General features: G+C 36.8%; 1 long non-coding RNA gene across 1 annotated transcript in view; it reads left to right on the top strand.

Annotated features, from left to right (window-relative positions):
• The window catches only part of LOC145681405 (uncharacterized), a 34,680-nt gene extending 33,632 nt beyond the window's left edge, over nt 1–1,048 (top strand). The window contains exon 4 of the long non-coding RNA XR_014130775.1: nt 379–1,048. This is a non-coding gene — a long non-coding RNA (uncharacterized LOC145681405). The remainder of the gene's footprint in view (nt 1–378) is intronic.
• The last annotated feature ends 14,990 nt before the right edge of the window (nt 1,049–16,038 follow it).

The raw sequence follows: 16,038 nt of genomic DNA, 5'->3' as shown, positions 1-16,038 counted from the left end.
GGAGTGGCATTTTATATTGTGAGCACATACGTAATGTAGCCTTCTATGAGTGTTTCAGAATTATTTGTCATGTATCTGTATATACAAAGTCTTATATCCCCCAACTTTCTATCTTTGATCCTCCTGAACAATCAGAGTTAACAGCTGCAATAAAATCAAAAGTTAAGCTATTACAGAATAACTAAAATTAATGGTAGTTTAATTTCGCTGTTTGGAAGGCCGTTAAAAGTGGGACTTCATGCAAGCGAGTGCAGTAACTAATCGTTTTATTGCGTATTGATTGTAGTTACACATGACGTATTGTAATTATTTTTTAAAATTTTCTCCCCACCTGAAAATTTGCACTATGATTGTTCATGATTTTTTTTTCTGTTTCAGTGTTCCTATCTGTCATCGTTAGGAGGAAAAGGGACCTTTCTCTGATGCTTGGTTTCCAAAGAGCTGGCGATGGAATTTAACTCCCGCGGAAAAAAGAGCAAAGTTCACGTTGTGCAAACTAGCCTTAAAGACACTTATCATTCGTGAGTAAAAATAAAGATCTTCAAATGAACAAATGCCACAAATCTTCAAAATGTTAGTAGAAAGATATTGACTTCCATCTGCCTTGTTGTTTGCGGATGAAAAGGATTCGGCATGCTTGAAACATGTTGACCTGTTCCTCCTCGCTTTGTTGGAAATCAATGTAAAGGCATCTCTTTCGAAAACTAAAAGATGGAAGAAACTGCTACTGGTATAATAGATGGGATAATAAGTGGGATACTTACCGCAGTCCCCATTTTTAACCTACTTAAGCACGTGAGGCTTTTTTGATATGATGCTGCATTTCTGTACTTTCAATAACTATGAAAGGTGTTTTCCTTCATACGAAATTTATAGAAAAATTTGATTCTTTTTATTTTATATTATTAAAAGATCTCTGTAAGTTTTAGATTATAACCAACAGATTTGCATTGTCTACATATTTCTTGTTTGTATTACAAATAATAAAGACAATCAGTGTTTCTTGTTGCATTACAAATAGCATGAATATTATTTTATACGACAAAACGTGCACATTGTACATATAACTAATAAATGTAGAATTCAAATTAATGGTTATGTGTTTTCGCTTTCATCCCTCAGAGGTTAATTAATTTTAAGATGTACTTTCTTTTTCGATTTTTCACCTCCAAGATAAAGGTGTCTTAAATTGGAGTTATAAAAGTTTAGTCCTAAATTTTGCACTGTCAATAAAACCCATTGTTCTTGTGTATGTGAGTGTGTTTTGGATGTGGGTGGTTGTGTTTGTGTGTATGTGTGCGCATACTAGCATAATAATGGATAGCTATAAAATTTATGGAAGCACGTGTTGTACCGTAATTTCATTAAGAAGAAGGTACTAGTAAATACACATGAATAAATTCCAGTGACGAAATGAGTGGATTCTTCTTAGTACTAAGGGCCGCGGTTGCTCAGTAGTAGAGCATTCACCTCTGGTGCTTGGGGTTCCGGGTTCGATCCCAGCCCCCGCCAAGTGAACTTTGTCCACGTAGTGGACAATCACCGTGTGCGTGGGTTTTCTCGGGGTTCTCCCGTTTCCTCCCACTTTCTTCATTCCACCATTTCATTCATTTCTCATTATCACCGTCTCCTTTAGCCTAACCGGTATAAGCGTGGGACGTAAAACTGAAAGATTTCATTTCATTTCATTTTCTTAGGACTGTAAGTACAATGTTCCTTTATTTTTACATTTCATTCTTTGTTTTTACCATGTTTATTCGTCTTTTCTCATTCTTAAAAGTTATGTAGGGCTTTTTTTTCCGCCAAGGGTGAGTCTTACATTCGAGGGCTTTTTTTATGTTTTTCAAGTCGATTCAATGCGTCTCGGTTTTCTTTTTAATGTATGGCTTTAAATTTATCCTTTCGTCTACTATGATATTTATATATCATTAGTATGATATTTATATAGCATTAGTAGCTCTATTTTCTACTGAATTATGCCTACTACTAGTCAAAGTCTAGATTTTAATACCTCTTCATAACCATCATACGATTTTCTAAAGGGGAAGAGCGGTAGCTTAGTGGTAGAGCTTTCACCTCTGTTCCATCCCAGTCCCCGCCAAGTAAACCTTGTGGTAGACAACTACCTTGTGCGTGGGTATCCTCGGGGTTCTCCCACATTCTTCATTCCACCATTTCATTCTTTATTCATCCGTCTTCTTTAGCCTAACCGGCATAATCGTGGGACGTAAAGCTTAAAAGATTTCATTTTTTCTAAAGGAAAATGAAATACTTCTGAGTTGATTTCAGCCATAGTAAAAAAACATAACAAAGAGAGACACTTTCACCAAAATTTCGTTTACCAATATTTCTGTGCTGAAAAAATTCCTGCGCCGAGAGTTTCAACATAGGAGGAGTTGGATTACTTTCTTCAGTAAAACGAAGTACTACTCTTTTGTTTGTCCAAATCGTTTTCAATTTATATTTTAATATTCAAAATCTACTTCATGTTAACATTCAAAATCTGGTTTTAATTTTTGTCATATTTTCTGTTCGCCATTTTTCAGTTGTTTTTTTTATTTTATTCAGCTTTATTTTCATTTGCAATTAAATTAGTTAACCTATAAATGTATTTAGTTATCATTATTGTATACTTTATTACATTAATTATCTTATAATATAATTATATTATTAGTGGTGAGCCTATGTCCGGGGAGCTTTTGTCCGCTTTTGCATTAACAAAGGTGAGCTTATGCCCGGTGAGCTTATTGTCGCCAAGCTTATGTCCAGTGATCTTATGTCTGCGACCCTTTGATATTCTTTGTTGTTTTGGTGAACCCCTGCGCGAGCAATCCCAGTGGAAAATGGCCATCTATTATATACAAATATATATATACAAGTATATGAAATATAAATTATATTATACCGCACATTAATATATATCTACGTAATATAAATTTCAATCACATGAATGAGAATCATATTAACCCTTACTTTTGTTTATGTAGTACATGAAACAAACTGTCAGTGTGAGGGAGTTGATAGAGGGTAGCTCAGGGTGAGGAAGTCGATTGAGGGTGAGGGTGGTTCAGGGTGAGGAAGTCGATTGAGGGTAAGGGTGGCTGAGGGTGAGGGAGTCGATTGAGGGTGAGGGTGGCTAAGGGTGAGAAAGTCGATTGAGGCTGAGGGTGGCTAAGGGCGTGTGTGAGGGAGTCGATTGAGGGTGAAGGTGGCCGAGGGTGAGGGAGTCGATTGAGGGTGAGGATAGCTGAGGATGAGGGTAAAGGTGTCGATTGAGGGTGAAGGAGTCGACTGAGGGTGAGGGTGGCTGAAGGTAAGGGTGAAGGTGTCGATTGAGAGTGAGGGTGAGGGTGAAGAAGTCGACTGAGGGTGAGGGGAAGGGAGTCGACTGAGGGTGAGGGTGGCTGAGGGAGAGGAGAAGGGAGTTGATTGAGGGTGAGGGTGGCTGAGGTTGACTGTTAGGGAGCCAACTGAGGGTAAGGGTGGCTGATGGTGAGGGTGAGTGAGGGTTAACAAAAATGCCCATCTCTGATATATAGCGCCCCTTGATTGTAGTACGAGGGGGCTATATATTAGGTATTACTGCTTCTTTATTTGTTCGAGGGAGCCCCTACACAACGAAGGGTGACAAAAAGAATAGAAGTGTCTATTGATTCTAGTGGCGGATCCAGCACAGACTCCTGGGGGAGGGGGTGAAGTGAAAGATTCTTTTGATGACGTGAAGCTGTCACAAATTACCATTTAACTAAACTAAACATAATAGTGGGGTGATTCGGAACCCACTTATTTCAAATTGATGTAAAAGTTTAATTTTTGGATTCATATTAAAGTTCTGGTTGCAAATGAAAATTTCAGTCCGAGTGGTCAATGATCAAATCTCGTGGGGCTCTTCGGTGTAGATATTATGATCCCGTATGGTAAAAGGCAAAAATATTAAAATTCTTAAAACCTCCAAAAGTTTACATCTATTTTAAAGGAATTTTTGCTTCATATTAAAATGTCGCTTCCAAATGACAAATTAAGACCGAGTAGACAATGATCAAATCTCGGGGGCTCTGCAATGTAGTAAAAATAATGACATCTATATCGTGATCCTGTTGGTGACTCACGAGTCATGGCCTAAATATAGCACAAAGTTAACGCCAGATACTGTCGGATCTCGTAGCCGACTAAGCTAGCGCAACATGAAAGGAAAATTGGTTTCTGTGGGGGTTCAAACCCTACCTAAAGAATATTATTATTATTATTATTATTATTATTATTATTATTATTATTATTATTATTATTATTATTATAACACTTCTTTTGTAAAATAAGATTAAAAATAATATTCAAAAAGTGATTTAACGATTATTTAAAATTTTCATTAAACTAAGTTGGCCCCGGAGCAATTCCATAGCAAAAGTAGTAGTAGTAGTAGTAAAAGTAGTAGTAGTAGTAGTTGGAACGGGTTAGAATGCAATTCAGCATTCATTAGTTTCAATGCGATGTTGCCAAACGTAACTCGCTTATAATGCCTTTTGGCTAGGGCTGTATATTTCAAAAATATGCTTGCTGTTTGGGGTGAAGTTCCAAGATTCAGCATTGACTAGGAGTTTTTGATATTAATATCCCTTCTAACAATGATGGCAGTAGACAAAAGTTAGCCCGTGTTCAAGTTTTTTGCTCCTAATTTAGTTATTTTACTGTATTATTTAACGAATATATTGAAAATATATTTTTCAGCAAGAACGTATGTAGGAACTTATTTCGGGAGCGGTCCAAATCTATTTGGTGGGGCCCGACTACAATATTGGGATTAATTATAATAAAAGTTTTGAAAATAACCCCCAAAATTAGGTTAGATTTACAGAAATGTTGGGATTTCAGAGGGTATCCAGACCCCCTGGACCCACCCCTAAATGCGTCCTTGTTTGTCAGAAACGTTTCCTCATTTTGAAACCCTCAGAAACTTCGAATATATAAAGGAAAAGGAGTTATTTTCGATAAAGTATCACTTCAAGGAGACGCGACATTTTTATTGGACATGGTGATACCCCACATTAACAAGGTCAAGAATTCATTCCCTTTGGTTCTTTGCCATTGCGCTCTATCGAAAGGTGAGGATTGTGAAATGTTGGCAGAAAGCAATATTGAACAGAACTCCACAGAAATTCATGCTGAACTTTCGTTTATAGCTACCCTTTGGTGATTTGGCCTCAAGGTCAATCGAGTGATAATCCAGTTTTGTCCCTGCTCTTAAGTCGTGTTTGTGTTACTTCGAACAGTTTTGACGTATTTGTTTTCCAAACTCCTCAAGAACAGACAATCAGAGCTAATTATAGCATACATTTAAGCAAGTATATTTGTCGTGAAATTATTACACGCATTACCCTAAGACTCTTAATATGTGAATCTATACATTTATTTATATAGATAAAGCAAACAATGGAAACTACCTATCGAAAGAATAAATTAACAGCACGATCATAACGAAAAGCATGTCTCGTAATATAACAGACTTCCTTCGCGTAAGAAATCGAAACTCAGTTGGTCAGAACAATTAGTCTGAACGAATTAGTTTATTACTTCGAGTCCAGTACGAGTAAGGGTTTTCATTACTATTGTTTCTCCTTTGTCATGTTAGTTAAAGTCAAATTGTGGCATCGCGTTATCAAATCTATTTGGTTAGGTAACTTTGTCTTAGCTAAATTTTAAATATCAGTAACCGTCGAAATAATTTCATTAACCGATCAGATACTGAACATTCCAAATACGTCAAACCAGTAGCATAACATGAAGGTTAACCTCTCCTCCGCAGCCCCTAGTCGTGCGTCCGTAGTTTCAGGAGCGCGCCAAGGGCCGGGCAACTGCCCGGGCTCCAAAAAGTAAATTTTATAATGTGTTTTATACTGACTTTTTGTTTTATATTCTTGTAAAGTAGAGGCAATTACATATTCTTTTTCCATTTCACCATGGAAGAAGAATGTTCATAGTACTAAGGGGACTGTATCGACAAATGGAGAGAAGTAGTATTGGGGTTACTCTGCCTAACTTTGGACTTTGACCCCGACATTTATGACGTCATAGGTCAAAGGTCAATGACCTTGGCCCGGGGTCAATGACCTAGGGGTACATAGGACCACCCCCTCTAAATTTTGGCAGGGGTACCATGGCCCAACCCCTAAATTTTGGCAGGGGTACATAGGACCACCCCCTTAAATTTTGGAAATTGCCAAATCTAAAAATTGGGTGTGGTAGCCTAGGACCACAGTATGTACCTCTATCAGTATTGGGGGTCTATGTCGTTCCCTTTCATGGGTAAAAAATTGCCAAAAAGTCAAATTTCGGGGGTTTTTGACCTAATTTATCCCCTTTGATGAGGTATTATTACCCTATATGGTTATATGGACGTATACAGGGATTCATTACCTATCATAAGACATGGGTATATTAATGCACCCCTTGAAAAATTTGGGAGGGGTACCTTGGCCCACCCCTTAAATTTTGGAAATTGCCCAATTTAAACATTTGGTATTATAGTACAGGACCCTAATATGTATTATGATAAATTTGGGTGGTCCACCTCGTTCCCTTTTAGGGGTACAAAATTGCCAAAAATATAAACGTAAGCAATACGTTGTACCACGTGTTTGGTTTTTGGTCCATTTATCCCCCTTTGATGAGGTCCTATTACCTTATATAGTTATATGGTCATGTATAGGGGTCCATTACCTATCATAAGACATGGGTACATTGGTGCACCCCTTTAAAATTTTGGGAGGAGTACCTTGGCCCATCCCTTAAATTTTGGAAATTGCCCAATTTAAACATTTGGTATTATAGTACAGGACCTCAATATGTATCATGATAAATTTGGATGGTCCACATCGTTCCCTTTTAGGGTACAAAATTGCCAAAAATATAAATGTAAGAAATATGTTGTACCACGTGTTTGGTTTTTTGGTCCATTTTATCCCCTTGGATGAGATCCTATTACCTTATATGATTACAGGGATCTATTTCCTATCATAAGACATGGGTATATTGTTGCACCCTTCTTAAAATTTGGCAAGGGGTACACTGAAATTGTCCAATTTAAGCATAGTACATGACTTCAATATGTTTCGGTGGTCCTATTGCCAATTTTTTTTTTAGTACAACCACGTGTTTGGTTATTGACTCAATGAATCCTATTTGATAAGGTATGGACGGGTATCCCCTTTCAATTTGGTATAACCCCTCGGGTGTAGTACGGTCACGTGATCGATGATTTGGTTTTGATGCGCGACGAGGTCCCTGGTCAATGTTCTCTAGGAATTAGGTGGAAACTTTGATAGGAAAGATTCATGGTATTTAATTTTTTTTTCAACTTTCAAACTAAAAAGAAAATCAAACCAAAGTTATTCAAAACAAAAATTGAAACGAAAACTTTTAAACGAAAATCTTGAAACTAAAAAATTTTCAAAACAAAAATTTGAAACGAAAAATTTTCAAAAATTTTCGAACAAAAAAAAATTTCAAACAAAGTTTTCAAACAAAAATTTTCAAACGAAAAATTTTCAACCAAAAATTTTGAAACGAAAAATTTTTTTTCAAACTAAAGAATTTTGAAAACAAAAAAAGTTTGAAGCAATATTTTTTTGAAGCGAAAAAATTTTGAAACAAAAAATTTTCAAACAAAATTTTTGTAACGAAAATTTCAAAACAAATTTCAAACGAAAAATTTTCAATTAGAATTTAAATCAAACAATGATCAACTTTCACGGTTAACCGTTAAACTTTATCCGGTTTTTAACTATTCGATTAACAAATAAACGGTTTTCAACTATTCGATTAACAAGTAAACGGTTTTCAACTATTCAATAAACAGATGAACGGATTTTTCCTTTTCACACCAGTGAGTGCAAGAATTTACAAACTAAAACAAAACAAAATTTGTACTCGCTTTAAGTACGCATCATTTTTGAAACAAGGTGTTAGTGTTCATCATGGATACACAGTGGAAACATCCATTTACCTGTATTCTCGCAGGGCCTAGTGGGTGTGGAAAAACGTATTTTGTGAAGCGATTACTGTCACATCTCCCAACCATGATCAATGCAAAATTTCGTAAGATATACTGGTATTATGCAGAATGGCAAGACGTGTATGCAACAATGCAGGTTCCAGTAGAATTTCACGAAGGACTTCCACGAATGAAAGATTTTCAGCCTCAAGATGGACCACATTTGATTATTATTGATGACCATATGCGAGAAGTGAATAGTGATACTGTTGATATGTTCACAAAAGGATCACATCATCGAAATATTAGTGTGATTTTTATAACACAAAATGTATTTCATCAAAGTAAAGCAAATAGAAATATGAGTTTAAATTGTTCGTATTTGGTGTTGTTTAAAAATCCACGTGACAAGTCAGAAATCAAGCATATGAGTTATCAAATCATGCCTGAGCATCCACTGTTTCTACAAGAAAGTTATGCAGACGCAACAAGAAATCCAAATGGCTATTTACTGATGGATCTTAAACAAGATACACCCGATGAAATGCGATTTCGTACAAATATTTTTCCCGACGATTTGCATCATTATGTTTACGTACCAACAAAACATGTTTAAATTATTGTGCATGTGAAAAGAATGACTTAGTCTGTCACGATGTCTCCTACAGTGAAACACGCTGATCTGCTACGTGCTCTGCACAAAGCTAAACCAAGATTGCGTAAAGCTATTATTGCCAATGCAGACGCTTCATTAATTCATAGTATTTGTGAATGTTGTTATAATGTCTTAAAAGGCAATGTTCCACTGACAAGTGCGCAGAAGTGAAGATTAAAGCGTTACAAGAACACGCTCCGCTATCTCGTAGACAATACAAAATCATTGGATAAAAAGAAGAAACATTTAGCTGTACAACAAGGAGGATTCTTACCTGCATTACTTGCACATATTGTAGGAAGTGTGTTATCCAGTATTTTGTTTAAACAATAAACATCATGGAACATAGCAAGAAGATGGTTTTAGTCCCACCAGAAATGCTTCAACGAATGCATGCATCATCATCCTGTGTGAGTGAAAATCGAGAATCTAATTTCGATCGTGAAATGCAATCTATATTGAATACATCGTATCCAAGTGATGAAGAAAAATGGAATCAGTACAATAGAATATTACAGAAATATCTTTATGTGATACGTAAACAAGAAGAACCAATACCACTTACAATTACATCAATGAAACCTGATGGTGACGTTCCGAATGTTGACGATAGCACGAAACAAGAAATTTTAGCCGCAATACCACAAATGTATCGTAAGAGAGCCGAACTACTATTCCGTCGTTTAAAACAAGATGACGCAATTACATGGGATCATAAAGGAACAGTGTACATCAACGACAATAAACTACATGGATCCAATATTGTAGATTTAATGTGTGATGTGACTCGACCGAGGAAACATTCTAATCCTCAAGGCTGGGAATTGTTTTGCAACTACCTTGCATCGTCAAACACACCTCAAGAATTGATTGGTAATCCACGAAGATTAAACTATATTGTCAAGCATAATAGTACAACAGCATCTGAAGGATCTGCACCACCAAAACCGGCATCTGAATTATTTTCTTCCGGAGAAGAAGAAGAAGAAGTTGATGATGATGATGTTTTAGAAGTCCGACCAAAAAGAAAACGTATCATTCCACAATGGTCAACGTACAAACCATGAACAAAAAGTTGAAATCCATTTATTACAATCCAGCACACCCTGCATCATTTTCTACTGCAAAGAAATTATGGCAAGCCACAGGAAAATCTATACCTCTAGCCAAAATAAAACTTTGGTTAAACAAACAACCTACCTACACGTTACATCGTCCTGTACGTCGTCGTTTCCGTAGAGATTTTTATCTTGTCAACAATATTGATGATCAATGGGAATGTGATTTAAATGATTTACAATCACTTCAAAACTATAATGACAATTACCGCTATATTCTTACAGTGATTGATGTGTTTAGTCGGTACGGGTGGGCTGTACCACTAAAATCAAAAAGTGCCGAGGATATAGTGAATGCATTTGAAATGATTTTCCAGGAAAGGAAACCAATTGTGCTACGTAGTGATCAAAGAACTGAATTTACCAACAAGACAGTACAAAAGTTTTTCAGGAAACACAACGTGCAACATGTTACAACAAAGGATCCAGATATTAAAGCCAGCATCGCAGAAAGATTTAATCAGACATTGAAACATCGTATGTGGAAATACTTTACCAAATATCAAACATACAATTACATCAAAGTATTGCCTTTACTTGTAAAAGCATACAATGAAAGTCGGCATTCCAGTATTAAAATGGCACCTGCAAACGTTTCTCAGGACAATTTACTGGAGGTGTGGCATAACTTATACGACAAAAAGCTACAACGTTCAAAACAAGATACGGGTTTATCTGTTGGTGATACTGTTCGTATAAGTAAAACAAAACGTATCTTTGACAAGGGTTACCTCGAGAACTGGACTTGGGAAATATTCAGAGTAAAAGCCATTGTACCAAGAAAACCACCAGTGTATCGACTAGAGGATTTAAATCATCAACTCATCGATGGTGTTTTCTACAGAGAAGAATTACAACCAGTGCCGCTCCCTTCGACGTTCCTCATCGATAAAATATTACGTACAAGAACAAAAGGTCGCAGAAAGGAGTATCTCGTCCAGTGGAAAGGATATCCTTCCTCATTCAATTCGTGGATCCCTGCAACTTCATTGAAGAAGAATGGAACCTGATCAAGATTTTTACGTTACACTTCCCAGTAATAGTTCCATGGATTATTTTCCAGAAAATACATTGACTTCATATATTACGAAATTACAACGACGTGTAGAGTTTCGCCAGAAATGGGATGTGGCAATTGTAGAGATTCATTATCCACATTCTTTGCTGAACATTAACAGTGAAAACAATAAAATATATTACAAATCATCAAGTAGTAATGATCAGGAACCGTGGAAGGTTGTAACGATCCCTGTTCGCTATTATAACAATATTCGGGATCTTATTCATGCAATTAATATACATCATAAAGAAACCAATTTATTTATATCCCATGATGCAACTAATAATATATGCCTCATAAGACATCCCAATAAGGAAATCCATACTTCTGTATAAATCTCACCAAGTGTTAGTTTAATGCTTGGATTTGAACCAAAAAGTGATTTAAAAGATATGCAAAAGGGACAATATACACCAGATGTACGATTAGGTTTACCATCACAAATGTACGTCTACTGTGACATTATTGAATCTGTCATTGTTGGAGATACAATGGTACCCTTGCTACGAATTGTCAACATGGATCCTGTGAATCATACTTTTGGAAGTCATGCAGTACAAATCTTTAATCCTGCACATTATGTTCCGGTGGAAAAAATGAATTTTGAGCAAATACAAATCGATATAAGGGATAGCACAGGTCATCGTATGCCATTCACCTTTGGAACGGTGTGTACACAACTACATTTCCGTCGTCGTCGTCATGACTGATCCGTATTTGCAATACTACCAAAAACAAGCGTTATCCGGTATCGGCAACGTCTATGTGGGAAGTCCCTATCAAGCAGAACATGGCATTGGAAGTTTCCTTGGTGGCTTATTTCGTTCAGTGTTACCACTTGTGAAGCAAGGAGCTAAAACTATGGGAAAAGAATTATTAAAATCAGGTGCCAATATGATTAATGATGATGTGATCTCGAATCAACCGCTGGAAGAATCGTTTCATCAACGTATGCAAGAGGCAAAATCAAATTTACAAGAAAAAGCTAAAAATAAGTTGAAAACTATGCTGGGAAGTGGATATCATAAACGAAAATGGGATGACTGCTCTCAGTTTGAGGTTGACCTTCCAACGATCAACAACACCATCAATCCTACGAAGAGACGTAAATTATCACATAAGAAGAAGAAGAGATCATTGGCATCGTCACCAGATATTTTTGATTAATTCAACGATGGCTTTCTTACATCATCAATCCTGTGAATGTGTAAAAAGTGAATTGGACATTTTTTCAACATTACCCACGCAAACCAGTGTTCTGGACAATCGTATTATTGGCTACAAACCAATTAGTTCAATAGCTGAAAATTCACCAATAGAATTTGTAGTGAGTGGTAGCAGTGATGAATATATTGATTTGCCACAAACCTTATTGTACATCCAAGCACAAATTGTGAAACCAGATGGTTCATCCTTCACCGAAACGGATAAAGCAATAATTGCACCTGTCAATGATTTTCTAAATGCTATGTTTAGTGAAGTACAAATCTACTTGAACAATAAACTGATCTCATTTCCGTCACATAATCATCCATATCGTTCGTACCTGGAAAAACTGCTCAATTATAGTGATGGAGCTAAAAATACACATTTAGAAACAGCAATGTGGTTTCAAGATACGGCTGGTCATATGAACGCAACCACCAGGGAGAACAAAGGATTTCAACAACGCTATGAACTGACAAAACAAAGTATGAAATTCGAGATGATTGGACATCTTCATTGTGACATTTTTAATCAAGATAAATTTTTAATTCATGGAGTGGAATTACGTGTGAAACTTATTCCTACAAAACCAAACTTTTGTCTCATGGCCGCTGAAAGTGGTGTCAATGCAAAAATCAATATTCTAGATGCATCGTTGCAGGTGAAAAAAGTCAACATTAGCCCTAGTGTCAAATTGGCACACAATAAAATTTTACAATCTACACCGGCAAAGTATCCTCTGACAAGGGTTCAAATGAAATCATTTACCATCCCGAAGGATATACAATCCAAAACTATTGATAACCTGTTTATGGGAACATTGCCAAATCGTATTATTGTAGGATTTACATCGAATGAAGCATCCAGTGGAACTGTTACCAGCAATTCATTTGAATTTCAACATCTAAACATTAATTTCTTTACATTGTATGTGGATGGAAAAGCTGTACCTTCAAAACCGTTGCAACCCAACTTTGAAGAAAATCTCTACATTTCATCGTACCACACATTGTTCTCAGGTTCTGGCATACATTTTACCAATACTGGAAATACAATTTCAAGAGCCGACTACAAGAATGGATATACACTGTTTGTATTTGACCTAACTCCCGATTCTTCTGCTGGAGATTGTCACTATTGGAATTTACAACGACATGGAGCCATCCGATTGGAAGTTCATTTCCAAGAGAAATTAGCAGCATCTGCAAACTGTATTGTGTATGGAGAGTTTTCCTCACTCCTAGAGATCGACCACCAGCGCAACATTATCCTGGACTTTTAAATTACAAGTTACGTATACGTTATGTATCATTTCCATTCACGATGTTGAATACATTACAATTAGCTAGTGCTTTAAACGGTAGTCCATTATTCAGAAATCATTTTACCGGGGTATTTGCAAGCGATGAGTTACCCTCACGGATTTCTCTTCCTCTGGCAATCATTGTAAATACAGATCCATCTACAAAACTAGGAAGACATTGGATTGCAATTTATATTGATAATCGCGGTGTTGGAGAATATTTTGACAGCTATGGCCTTCCTCCTTATGTACCACAACATGTTGCATTCTTAAAACTTCATTGTATGTACTATAAATATAATAATAGCCAAATGCAAAGTCTTGGTTCATCCGTATGTGGCTATTATGCTTATTGTTATTTGTGCTGTAAAGCCCAAGGAAAATCTCTGCGTGAAATTCAATATTTGTTCACAACAGTACCCACGGTTAATGATCGTAGACTGCTGCAATATACCTTCCAGGTAATTTTATCATATTTATCATTGCAAATGTATTGCTTAATCATCATCTATTTCTATACTAATCATCTTTTTCCTCGTTCTTTTTACAGAATTCACAATACGAAGTTTTGCAAACGGGTGCTATGCTGCAAAACATGGAAACAAATCATCACAATCAAGAAGAGGAGGCGGTCTAATAAAGAAACCCTGCTCAATATACAAACATTGTCAATACCTTAGTGTAACAAGAAAGAAAAAGAAGAAACCAGAAATATGAATAAAATACAATTTATGCTGACCTATGTGTTTTTATTGTTCATTCCACATACAACGTTATCAGATTCTCCTAAAGAACTGTGCGATATAAGACGAGAGCCCTGTGCAAAGTTTCCACCTAATTCCTAGAGAACATTGACCAGGGACCTCGTCGCGCATCAAAACCAAATCATCGATCACGTGACTGTACTACACCCGAGGGGTTATACCAAATTGAAAGGGGATACCCGTCCATACCTTATCAAATAGGATTCATTGAGTTAATAACCAAACACGTGGTTGTACTAAAAAAAAAATTGGCAATAGGACCACCGAAACATATTGAAGTCATGTACTATGCTTAAATTGGATAATTTCAGTGTACCCCTTGCCAAATTTTAAGAAGGGTGCAACAATATACCCATGTCTTATGATAGGAAATAGATCCCTGTAATCATATAAGGTAATAGGATCTCATCCAAGGGGATAAAATGGACCAAAAAACCAAACACGTGGTACAACATATTTCTTACATTTATATTTTTGGCAGTTTTGTACCCTAAAAGGGAACGATGTGGACCATCCAAATTTATCATGATACATATTGAGGTCCTGTACTATAATACCAAATGTTTAAATTGGGCAATTTCCAAAATTTAAGGGATGGGCCAAGGTACTCCTCCCAAAATTTTAAAGGGGTGCACCAATGTACCCATGTCTTATGATAGGTAATGGACCCCTATACATGACCATATAACTATATAAGGTAATAGGACCTCATCAAAGGGGGATAAATGGACCAAAAACCAAACACGTGGTACAACGTATTGCTTACGTTTATATTTTTGGCAATTTTGTACCCCTAAAAGGGAACGAGGTGGACCACCCAAAATTTATCATAATACATATTAGGGTCCTGTACTATAATACCAAATGTTTAAATTGGGCAATTTCCAAAATTTAAGGGGTGGGCCAAGGTACCCCTCCCAAATTTTTCAAGGGGTGCATTAATATACCCATGTCTTATGATAGGTAATGAATCCCTGTATACGTCCATATAACCATATAGGGTAATAATACCTCATCAAAGGGGATAAATTAGGTCAAAAACCCCCGAAATTTGACTTTTTGGCAATTTTTTACCCATGAAATTGAACGACATAGACCCCCAATACTGATAGAGGTACATACTGTGGTCCTAGGCTACCACACCCAATTTTTAGATTTGGCAATTTCCAAAATTTAAGGGGGGTGGTCCTATGTACCCCTGCCAAAATTTAGGGGGTGGGCCATGGTACCCCTGCCAAAATTTAGAGGGGGTGGTCCTATGTACCCCTAGGTCATTGACCCCGGGCCAAGGTCATTGACCTTTGACCTATGACGTCATAAATGTCGGGGTCAAAGTCCAAAGTTAGGCAGAATAACCCCAATACTACTAGAGATGACATGTAGAATAAATAGTGGAGGGAGAGTAAGTATTGTTTGTTTGTTTGCTTGAGTTTAGCGTTTCACGATTATGCCTTAATGGCCAAAGGAGATGTGGATATTGATTATAGTGGAATCCGAACCACGTTTATCGTTCAACAGTAACCCACCGGGAATTGGACCCGGGAGCACAGAAGGCAGGTGTGCTGGCCACTAGGCCAAGCTGGAGAGCGGAGTTCGTATTGTTTATAGCGGGCCACATTGTTTGTGAAATTTTCCTAGGTAATGAATCTTTTTCAAAAATGGGTTTAAAATATTAAAAGCACTATGATAAAATGTAAAATATGGGCTAGTACTAGGGGAGGAGGGCGCCAAAAAGTCACTTAGCCCGGGTGAAAATTTGGCCTGGTCCGCCCCTGCGTACTTTCTATATATGATTTTTGCTTTGAATCCTTGTGCGGTTCCCACACCACAGGTTTGCGGGGGCGCTATTTACGTCTATGCTTCGAACGTAATTCAATAACTGTTTCAGAAATTCTACCATCATCGTGGAAACGGAAATATATATTTTTATAATAGTCCCATATAT

The sequence above is a fragment of the Thermobia domestica genome, chromosome 3 (genome assembly GCF_964235325.1).
Source record: "Thermobia domestica chromosome 3, izTheDome1.hap1.1, whole genome shotgun sequence".
In the NCBI taxonomy this organism is placed as follows: Eukaryota; Metazoa; Arthropoda; class Insecta; order Zygentoma; family Lepismatidae; genus Thermobia; species Thermobia domestica.
The sequence above is the reverse complement of the archived record's forward strand: the minus strand, read 5'-3'. Positions and strand labels throughout refer to the sequence as shown.